Below are 10618 nucleotides of genomic sequence, written 5' to 3'. Positions count from 1 at the left end.
ACTTATTTTAGTTAGCATAATGTCTTCAAGGTCATCTGTGTTGTCTGGTGTGTCAGAATTTCCTTACTTTTAAAGGCCAATTAATATTCTATTGTGTATCCATTTATCTTAGTCCTTGCTGCACACTTGGGTTGCTCTATACCTTTGACTATTGTGAATAATGCTGCTATGAACATGGCTGGATAAATGTCACTTTGAGATCCTGCTTCTGTGTTATTGAATTGGAGGAGTTCTTTATATATTCTGAATCCTAAGCCCTTATCAGATATATAATTTGCAACTATTTCTCCCATTCCACAGGTTGCTTTCACTCTGTTGATGTCAAGTCCTTTACTGCATAAAACATTTAAATATTTATGTATTCTTTTGTTGCCTGTGCGTTTGGTGTTATAACCAAAAAATCATTGCTTAATCCATCATCGTGAAGTATTTTTGTCTTTTCTTATAACAGTTTTACAGTTTCAGCTCTTAATGTTTAGATCTTTGATTTAATTTTGTGTATGCTATAAGGTAAGGGTATAACTTTATTCTTTTTGCATATGGGTATCCAGTTTCCACAACACCAATAGTTGAAAACACTCCTTTCCCTAATGAATGAAATGTTTTGAAGAATGGAACACACATAGAGTAACTAAGGATCTAGTCAAAGAGCAACTGACAGGTTTGTCTGTGGTCTCATTCTAGGCTGAACATTGAGTTTGGTAGTTTGGACTTAATTTAGGAGAGAGTAAGATGCCATTGATTGCCGGGAGCCGGTCCATCCTTGCTGTTTCAAGGGACCTGGCATATATGGCATACTGTTCTTAATATATTTGCTCACCTTCTTGGCACTATGTGTTTTAACCAAGGTCACCTCTCCGAGAAAGGTTGTTTCCCCAGGTAGAGATTTTCCCCTGAAGTTAGGGAGGGAATAAAACCCCTTCATTAAGTGCCAGGCAGGTAATTAATCTCTTTAACTACGAACAATCATGCTTAAGCTACATAATCTTTACTCCCTGGAATGGAGATAAGAAACACCCTAACCTTGGGAATAGAGATTGATAGGATTGAATCAACTGGTATAAATACAGATGTAACAAGACAACAAGACACAGAACTTGGAAGACAGAACCTACACAGAACCTAGAGACAGAAGAACTTCGCTGGAGAGAACATGGCAAAAGATCCTGGACAGAACCTGGCTGGAGATCCAACCCAGAACTCCGCTGGAGATCCAGACCAGAACTTGGCTGGAGATTGTGGCTAGAGATCCTGGCAAGGCTGCTGATCAACCGAACGCTGTCTCCGTGTCATTCCTTCTTCCTTGAACCCGTCCGCACCTTTGGGGACCCCTGGACCTGCTGGGGTTGGACCCCAGCAATTGATTAGGGCTGTAGCTTAGGAAAAAAAAAAACTTTTGGCCAATGTAGGAAGCAAAAGAGAATACTGTAGAAATGTTTTTTTTCCCTTTGTTAACACCCATCATATCTAGTATAGAAACTCTTACGAATGGTACTGACGGATACTTTCACATTTTTATCACCTATAAAGCCTTTTTATGAATTTTTTTAATGTGAATTATTTTTCTCATCAAACATTTTATTGCTCATAATTCAGAACTTGGAAAATACAGAGTGGCATGAAGAAAAAACCCAAATCACCATTAATTCTATAATCCAGATGTCACTACTGTAATATTGGCCGCCTGCAAGTCCAATTTTATAAACATATGCATTTTATGTAACTAAGACTAATATTGAATGTGAAGTTTTCCATCCTTGCTTTCCTTTTTATTTCACTTGGCATTCTTCTATGAGCACATTTCCTTGCCATTTTAATGAGTTTTAAAGTGTGCTTAAGTAATAAGTATTGCAAAGGGAGGCTGGAGAACTGCCTCTAATCTCCATAATACACAGACTTGCTCTGGGACCTTTACCCAGATATTCAGCCAATCAAAACCTCACTTTCAGTGCCTTCAAAATTGGATAATACTTGCTTCCTATTCCCTGGGGGCATGATGCAGAGCAATGAGGTAATGCCTGGGGATTGCTTTTCTTCCCTATCAGCAAGGTGCTATGCGTGTACATACGTCTTGTTATATCTGGCCCTTGCTGAGCCAATGGTGGAGTGAGGAGGAGCCACTTTCTCTCCTTCTCCACCATCGGCCCCTGCATCCTCTCTCGGTGAGCTTGTGGGGCTGCCTTCTGTGTGAGGGGCTTATCACAGAAACACACAGCTGCATTGTGTTTCTGCAGCTACAGAAATATTTATGGCCTGGAAAGCAGTCGCTCTCGATGATTTGATTAGTGTGTTATGAACACACAGACAGTAGCAGGAGCACCCAGTAGCCTCTCAGTATTCCAATTTCATCTGTCCCGCTAGTTATATTTATCGTTGTTCTGTAAATCGGAAGTGCTGCTGCTGCCTCTGCTGACAGTGTTTCTATCTGTGCAAGTAAGTGTGGCTGTGACCTGCTGTCCTTGCCACACTCCCTGTGTGTGCCATTTCTCTGCCCATTGCAGGGCCGGCATCTGTTAGCGTATCTTCCTTTTGCCACATAATGGAATGGACAAGATGATTGTTTCATGTCTTTCTTCTGATTACAGAGTTCCAGGATGACCTATCATCATTGCCCACATACCATACCTATAATGATAGGATTCTCAAGTGTTCATAGAATGGATTTCTTTTGAGGAAGTTGACTACATTATTCATTTTGTGAGACCATGGTTTATGTGTTTTCTGCAAACTTCTTTTCACTCTGAATCCACTCAGTTTTCCATAGGTGGTAACTGCATGATTTCTCCGTAGTCCTCATGACGATAAAAGGCACTAGATAGCCGACCTCCTTCTAACAGCCTCTTACACCGACTGCTTGCAGTCGACAGCATCTTTAGAGTCCTCCTTTGTCATCCTCCAAATAGCCTGTGGCATAGGATCACGCGTGTATTTTAAAGATGAGGGTGCATAGGTTTCACATACCAAAGACTTACCTTATGTAATCAGCCAAATCAGGATGCTCACTCAGGGCTCCCAGCACTAGCCCAGTTCTCTACCCACTGCCAAAGGAGAAGACATGAATGATTTTCCAAGTAGAGCAATTGGAAATAAGAAATCAAAGTAGGAATTTTGGACGGCCGTATGTTAACGCAGCGCTCTTGTCTTACCTTGCTGGTGCTGGTGGCGCGGGTCAGCGGAGAATCTCCATTGCCTTTGCAGTGGGTATGCTGTGTAGCACCTGAAATAGCACCCTGGACAGGCAGCAAGGGCCTGAGGTCTCATTCTGCTGTCCAGACCAAAGAGTGAGCTGTTTGTTTTTGCTGCAGAGGCCTTTAAACACCCTATGTATGTGAACAAAGCCTCCAGCATCCTGAGAAATCTGTCCAAGTATCAAGAGCACTTAAAAGAGCATTTCTGAATAGCAGTCTTTACACTTTATTCCATTACCCCTCATCCGTGCATCTTGAAATGCGTTCCCAGCCCAGTTTTGTTAATCTTTCCACCTCTAATATGAGGAGGGGAGCACCACTTTTATATCCATTTTAACGGAGGTGCAGACCAAGTGGCGACCCATGCCCAGGGAGGCGTTAGGCGTTCTGACTTACAGGGTCTGGTGAGGACAGCGCTGATCCCCTTGTGCCCTCCCGCTCCCTGTGATTTTCAATTTGCTTTGTCGTCTGGAGAGAACATTTTCATTTTTTATATTTGGATGATAGTTTCCAGTTTCATTTGCACCGTCAGTCTTGTAAATGTGTTTGTTCTGTAGAAGGCCTGGTCAGGGTGACATGTCTCTCATTTTTGGTGGGGGGAAGCAGGGATAATCTAGTAGATAGGAAGACCTGAATCATTTTCTTTGCTTCTTAACTCTGCTTAATTTATCATATGCTGAGGGCTTAGATTTAGATTTAAAAGGATTGGCAATAATGTCCATAACAATGATATTTAAAGTTGTAATACAATACCTAACTTATTTTTATCTCCTAGTGCTGCTTATAAATGTATAAATATAGATAGACCAATCTTAGAAAATTAAGTGGAAATCAGAAAATATATTCACTAAGTTTTTTCTTTTCTTCTTTTCTTTTTTAGTTGTGCTCAAGGAAACTGACAATGACCATTTTTCATTACAAAGCTTTGGTTAGTATTACAAACTGGTTCTTGCTGGCCATTATGTTATGAAGTGTGGTTTTGTCTATTTTAATTTTTTTAAAATATATTTTTATTGATTTCAGAGAGGAAAGGAGAGGGAGAGATAGAAACATCAATGATGAGAGAGAATCATTGATTGGCTGCCTCCTGCATACCCCACATTGGGGATTGAGCCAGCAACCCAGGCATATGCCCTGACCAGGAAATGCGCCTGACCTCCTGGTTCATAGGTCGACACTTAACCACTGAGCCATGCTGGCCGGGCTATTTTAATTTTTTTGAAAATGAAGGATAATTAGAGCTTAATAGAAACTGTGCGATGTGCTTGATGACCCAACAGCAGAGATTTCCTATCTGCTAATTCTGTTTAGTGACTGATCAGCGCATGCTGAAGGGATTAATGAGTGAGTGAGTAGCTAATAGAGAAAAGAGAGCTAATAGAAATAAACTGGACATTGGAGGGCAATTCATGCCATCCGGATAGAGATCAATAGGAACAACCACCAAGACTGTATTAACTGACCTCAGGAAAGTCCGGTGGGAAAAGCTGTAAATGAGGAGATGAAGTCTAAGAGTAAGTTTTCATTGAGGGAAAATAATCCAGAGGAATGGTAAAGGCAGTGAGCCCAGCAGGGCAGGCACAACTCTCCCAGATTCACTTCCTTAAAGAACAAATGTGTGCTGACGGTTCTGTGCCAGGCCTGGCGCTAGTAGTTGAGCCTACAAAAGTCACTCCAGTATGGCTTCTGTCTTCAGCTCAATTCAAATGGAGGACACAGACTGGAAATCTGATATCAGCATAACATATCATTATTGATATAGTAGAAATACCTGTAAGATTCGTTAAAATATATACGAAGGGAGTGGCCATTTTTGCATGGTAGAGTTACAGAAGGTTTTACAGAGAAAGGAGCAGGAAAGCTTTGTGTTTTTGTTTCATTTTCAAGTTTTCTATTCAGCCTACCATGAGGAACTAAGGATGGGTTCTTTACATCCAGCATCTTTAACCTCATGGCTCTGCTCTTCCCACTTTATAAATAAGACAACCGAGGTCCCAGGAGCCAAGTAAGGTGTCCGAGATTGGCCAACTACTGAGTGCATCCAACCCACTTCTGTGCAGCTGCAAAGCACAGGCTCCTTCCTGCCACCGGCTCTGCAGGCTTAGGAGGAGCTCAGCAGGCAGGTACAGGGCGGAGAGAGGGAATTCTCGGCAGCAGGGCAGCACCTTAAAGTGAGGGAGGCAATAGAGAGCGTGGAAGCTTGGAGGGGCTGGGCATCTCCTTGGATTAGGAGGGAGGGGCTGTGTTCTGGGCAGCGCTGTCTGAGAAGCAATAACGGGATTCTTAATGTCCTTTCTAGCCTGGAGGCTTTATCACAGGTAAGAAATTACCACTAGCCTCAAGGGGCTTATTAAATCCTTCGCTACTTTGCCAAATATTATTAAGTACTTACTATTTGCTGCCAGGCTCTGTTCAGGTGCTGGTGATACAGCAGTAAGTAGTATAGAAAAAGTCCCCGCTGTTAGGGAGCTTGCAATAGAGGGTAACAGAAGCCAAACAAACACACATAGTTAGATAGTGAGAATGGCTGTGACACCAAAAAGTAGAGAAAGAGGATAGAAACAAATGGTGTGGGTTACATGGGAAAGTCATCTACAATAAGTTGGTATTTGAGCAATATTCTCTAGTAGGGGAGATCATATACACACACACACACACACACACACACACACACACACACACACACGAGACAACAGAGAGTGAGTATAGTGACTGAATGAGACAGTATGTGATAAAGACTGAAAAAAAATACTGGAAAGGACAGAAAATAATTTTTAAAAAGAAATGAACACTTATTGAATATGCTGATGTGTTGGAGAACCCTCACAATATGCCTAAAGGCCATCATCTGTCCTAAATTTACACATAAAAAACTGATAATTAAAGAGGTAGATAACTTTTCTTAATGGCATAGATCCTGGATCCAAACTCAGATCTGTCTGAACCCATAGCCTGTGCTGTGCCTCACTCAGGACTGCAAGGGCCTTCTCCTGGGACAAAAATGGGAAGCTTAAAGGAGGATTTCTTGGTAGAGGGGGTGGTGTCGGGCTTCAGAGGATGGGTGGGATTTTGATATGAGAACATGAGAAAGATGAATGGGAATGGAACACCCAAAGCAACAGGTAGCAGAAGGGAGAAATTCAGGGTTTGCCTAAGAGCAAGTGGGGTTAAGCCCAGGCTAAGAGTGGACCCACAGGGAGAGATGAGACTAGAAATGGAACCAGATTTCAGAACAAAACAGGAGTAGGAACAGACCCCCAGTACCTGGAGGGCCCTGCAGATGAGTCTGACCTTTAGGAGGCCATGGGGAGCCGCTGAAGGTGCTCCCAAGGGAGAGCTGCTCATCTGTCGGCTAGATAAGCCCTTTGGGGAGGCTCTTATAGTTCTCTGTTTCCCTGATTATTTTATTAAACTCACCAGATTGAGCAGCTGATTGGCATGAATATTATCCACACTTGCTCACTTTTGGGTTAGATCTAGCATTAATCTGATGCAGTGTTACATCAAGAAAGGTATTTGGACATAGCTTTGCATGAAAAGCTTCAGGTGGGCCATTCTTAACTGACTCCTTGAGAAACAGCATCACCCAAGATATCACATTGCTAGATGTGTAATTCTTGGATGAACTCCACTTGGCTGATGCAACCCCCAAAACACCGACAGGATGCTGACAGGATTTGGAGGTAGAGGCTAGAAGTGTTGGCATTACAGTAAGCATCCAGGGGGATGTTATTCATGAGAGAAGAAAGATCACAACTCAATTCACCTTTGCTCCCAGTTGGAGAGCAGATTACATTCTTTACAGTAACGTGATGACTCAAGCCACCTGCAGAGGAGGGAAAATAGGCTGGGGCCAGCTCTTTAAGGAAGAACTCAGTGGTATCATGAGAAACCGATATATGCCAACGAGATGCCATGCAGGGTCAGACTCCCAGAGTGTCCCTGAGGCACTTTTGGTGGCTATTATGTAATCTGCCCTTTTTGTGCTTTCTGTCTATTTTTCCCCTTGTGTATTGTATATCCCAGCCTATGTATATCAAGCTGCTGTATGCCAAAGGCGACAGCCAACATGTTTTTGAAAATCATCTTTCAGGTAAAATTTTCATTCTGAGACATGGTTTCATAATACACTGTAATGAGAAGGTTCAATCTATGAATGGGCTTTAAAGAGAGGTTTGTGTATTCTTGTAATTGTTTGTAAATTTTTATATTTATATGCATTTTCAGGAGACTAGTCATGAAACTTTAAAAGATTCTATTACCCTGTTAAGGTCAAAACCCCATTACTTCTCTTGGAATTTCTCTTGGAGAAATAGTGAATCCCAATGACAAATGTCCACTCTCAGTTCCCTTTCTCTGTCTTTACTCACCCTCCCGCCTGCCGCATGGTGAGAGTTCAAAAAATCTTTGGTGTTATTATTACTGTACTTGCTGCTCCATTCTTCCATGCCGCAAAAGTGGGAAGATGAGAAATATCCAAGTCATGCTATGGGGTGACTGAGAGGGTTCAAGACCCTGTGCCTCCTCTCCCACCCCAATTACAAGGTGCTTTTCCTGACACGCAACTGTGAGAGGAAGATGCACCTCCCTTTTCTTCATTCAGTGTGGGCTATGTTTTATGCAGTAGATTGTACACAACATTTCATACTTGGTCCCCTTAACTGGACCCCTACACACATTTGAAAAGAAACATGAGATAATAGTTTCAATTAAAACTGCTCAATCATACTTTTCTTAAAGAGCTATTATCCACTACACAGAACACAGTATCTTGAAGCAAAAATTAAATAAAAAATTTTGAATGAAGATTTCAACTTTTTAAAAAATAGCTAAATGATATGTGTGGCTTTAGATACTCAAGTTCCTCAGGAATTACTGTAAGACAATTCTGATGATGGGACAGTTCTAAAAAAAAAATAGCTCTTCAAACAAGGGTGACTTTAAGAGATGTGCAGGGCTGGATTGGCCTGTAATCAAATCACAGCCAACCTGAAGACATCAGATTTAGAGGTCATGTGACACAATTTCATCCATCCTTTCCTCCTCACACATTGTATTTCATATTTCTTCCAACACTTCTTACTATTCTTTAATTGTCTGAATCCTCTGTGTAGAAATAGGAACATTCAAGGTTGCCATGGACTTATCAGTGAAGATTTTTTTGTTTGTTTGTTTCAGTCTTTGTTTATAATTGTAAGTGTGAGAAAGGTTGAAATCTTTTTCTCCTCCATATACATTCTGGCACTGGAAATATTTTCCATGGTGTTACATATTAATTGGACCCATAATAGTAATTTTATCATCCTGAGGAGTTAATCTAGCTTGCCTGACTCAACCTTTTAAAAAAATATATATATTTTTATTGATTTCAGAGAGGAAGGGAGAGGGAGAGCGAGATAGAAACATCAGTGATGAGAAAGAATAATTGATCAGCTGCCTCCTGCATGCCCCACACTGGGGATCGAGTCCACAACCCAGGCATGTGCCCTGACCAGGAATCTATTTCTTGGTTCATAGATCGACACTCAACCACTGACCTGGGGCTGACTCAAACTTTTTATAGTTTCTTTTATATTTCTAAAGAGCGTATAGTCAACATATTATCTCCCCAAATTACCAATATTTTATGTCATTTGTTCCCTTGCATGGAAATATCTGATGTTACAAGTTTTCTGTTTCTAAATATCTGAAACAATTTGATAACTATGGCCCATCAAAGGTTCGGTTTCTTTTTCTTCAGTATTGCACTTTATTTAGACTTTCCCAAAATTGAATAGCACACGGCACTTTCCAGCCCATAATTCTAGCCCACCTAGGTCATTGTTAGTTTTATTGCTTTCCTACCATGTATTGGCTAACTATTTCTACTTTGTATCATCAGCACATTTCATCACCTTACAGTATTTTCCTCCTTTTAGGTCAGCAAAGTAACCAAAATCAATACTAATGCTGATCCTTATGACATGCCACAAGTCACTTCCCTCCATTTGGCTCTATTTCCATTCACAAACACCTTTGGCTTCAATATCCTATCCAGGTCATTACCCACTTCAGCAACTTGTTTCTTCTAGTTCACAGTACGTCTCCCCACAGAACATGTCTCTCCAAGGAGAGCTTGCTTCTTTTTAAAGAGACTCTCATGTCTATTATCAGAGATCCCTTTAAACCAAATATAAGTACCTTTTGAGAAAGCAGTGGCCATACAATAGCATGTTACTTCTCAAGGAAAAAAAAACTCAATTATACTTCAATAGGATGGTGAATATTTATTAGGTAAAATTCAGGAATGGGAGACAAGTTATGTAGATACTAGAATAGTTTCTGATTCACCCTTTGCCACCGGTGATCTCAGAAAAACCACTTAACCATTATGTTTGATTTTATCTTTACACTGGAATTCCCATTAAGATTGCATTAGGTTGCTGTACAATATCGATGCAATAATAATACATTGAGAACATCACTGTAAAGAGAGGGATTTAATGCCTACTATCAGAGAGTGAGAAAGAACTTATTCCTTCCTTGGAAAAGGGGGTTCACAGACCTTTATTATAAAGTATCACTATATTTAAGATCTGAGAAAGCCTAACCATTTAATTTAGGCCCAGGAATTTTATAATAATGATTCTGAAGCTAACTCAAGAGCTCAATTAATTGTCTCACAGGTCATAACTAATGAAAATAAACTTAAAATATTTACATTATTAATGTAAACTTAAAATATTACATTATTTTTTCTACTTTTGTATATGTCTTTAAAGAGTTTAAGAATAAAATACCCAAGAGTTTCCAGAGATGCCTCACCACCCCACCATGTTACTGATAATATTGTGGATTTTCAATACTCTGTGCTCTAGATTTAATGATTTTTAAATGCAGTCTATTTTCTTGTGATATTTTCAATGTAGTTCATGATAAATACAACCTGGCACACTTCATTTGCTATAAAGATCAATGCCCATTGTGCAAAATTATATCATGTCTATAAATCACCACTTTGCTCTAATTTCATCAAAATCAAAGGGTTGGTTGACTAACTACTTCTGTATTTAAAAAAATGACAGTGGTCTCTGTAAATTTAGCCTGAAATCTTGTAGCTGACATAATTTTATAGCATGTGTACAATATTGACTAAATCAAATTCTTAGGTTAATTCTGATTAAAAAAAGATACCACATGAATTCTGAAGGCAGTGAATTAGAAACATAAACACAAAAAAGTGATTGAAGGATCTGAGGAGAACGAAGGTAATATTGATGTAACTTGCAGGGACATCATGCTATACTTCTTCCATTTGGTTAGACATGGGCTAGATTAGGGTCTGTCTACCTCTAATCATTTTAGCTGTTGTTGTAATGAATGTCAGATTACCACAGTCTCCTAAGATTTCAGTTAGGAAGACCTTCTGCTGAATCTTTTATTGTTTCCTT

The sequence above is a fragment of the Myotis davidii genome, unplaced genomic scaffold (assembly GCF_000327345.1).
Source record: "Myotis davidii unplaced genomic scaffold, ASM32734v1 scaffold438, whole genome shotgun sequence".
Classification (NCBI taxonomy): Eukaryota; Metazoa; Chordata; class Mammalia; order Chiroptera; family Vespertilionidae; genus Myotis; species Myotis davidii.
This window is presented reverse-complemented; position numbering follows the sequence as displayed.